The sequence below is a fragment of the Mus caroli genome, chromosome 11 (genome assembly GCF_900094665.2).
Source record: "Mus caroli chromosome 11, CAROLI_EIJ_v1.1, whole genome shotgun sequence".
In the NCBI taxonomy this organism is placed as follows: domain Eukaryota; kingdom Metazoa; phylum Chordata; class Mammalia; order Rodentia; family Muridae; genus Mus; species Mus caroli.
The window spans coordinates 13175690-13177043 of NC_034580.1; positions in this window are offsets into that span (position 1 = coordinate 13175690).

Genomic DNA, 1354 nt, shown 5'->3' on the forward strand with positions numbered 1-1354 from the left:
GTGGAACAAAAATATGAACTAACCTAGAGCTCGTGTCTCTAGCTGCATATGTATCAGAAGATGGCCTAGTCGGCCATCAGTGGAAAGAGAGGCCCATTGGTCATGCAAACTTTATATGCCTCAGTACAGGGGAACACCAGGGCCAAGAAGTGGGAGTGGGTGGGTAGGGGAGTTGGGGGTATGGGGGACTTTTGGGATAGCATTGGAAATGTAAATGAGGAAAATACCTAATAAAAAAATTTAAAAAAAAAAGATTTCTAATTAAAAGCATGCAAGAAAATAAAACCAACAATTTAGAGATACTAAATGTTCCCCAGTGAGGGAATAGTAAAGTCAAGTTAATTTTTGTTAGGTTTTCCCCCCATTTTTTTTCAAATAGTTGGAAGACAAATTAGCAGATTTATTAAACATAAAACCAGTTTGAGTAACAAATATTTGTTTTCTCCTTCTTTTTAATTTAGGTATGATAAAAGTGGCCAGAGAACAAGACTAAATGCTGTAAATTAACAAGCTGAATGGTCAAAAACCAAAATTCTTTCAGTTATCCGGAAGCAAACAAACAAAGCAACACAAAACCATGAATTGCTGGAAACCAAAATACTTTCAAATCAAACAAACAAGTCAAATGCTCTGGTAGAAAATCAAAAAAGATATCTCATAATCAGTATCCTAAACAACCAGCTCAAAATAAATCAAGGGACTGTCAATCAAAGGGGCTTGCAGACCAACTCTGGGAGTCATGCGTTAGCACAAGGAGTCCACGCTGTTACTTGGCTCCTATCCTACTGACTCCTCCAGTAAAACGTGGATTGTCTGCAGAGTACCACATTAAAAGTGCAATACCTGACAGTGTAGCAAAGGCAGCTTGTGCCACAAAGCAGACAAGAGATAGTTTATTTGGGTGACAACTATAAGTGACTATGGCCTGAGAACAAATCCCATACTATCCAATGACACTTGTTAGCTTTTGGGTTGATAGTGATCTGTTTTGGATCTACTGATCTGTTGATACATCCAAAAGGTCTCTCACAATAATCATGAGGATGTTAGGTCCAACACAGACGTGAGTAATGAATGACCATCAATGATCTAAAAATGGCCCAAATCCAAAATCTGGATCTGCATCTTTCCAACCTCTTTACAATCACTGAGGTTCTAATCAGTCAACGAATGTTAAGTGGGGGGGGGGGGTGCACCTTCTTCCCAGGACCTTTAGTTGACAGATGTAATTAATATGAAAATGAAAGCATCACAAGTCAAGAAATTTCTGAAAGTCAACACTCAAGTGTAGTCATACTAATTAAATTTTAATATATAACCATCTATATTACCTTACCCACATTTGCATTCTCTC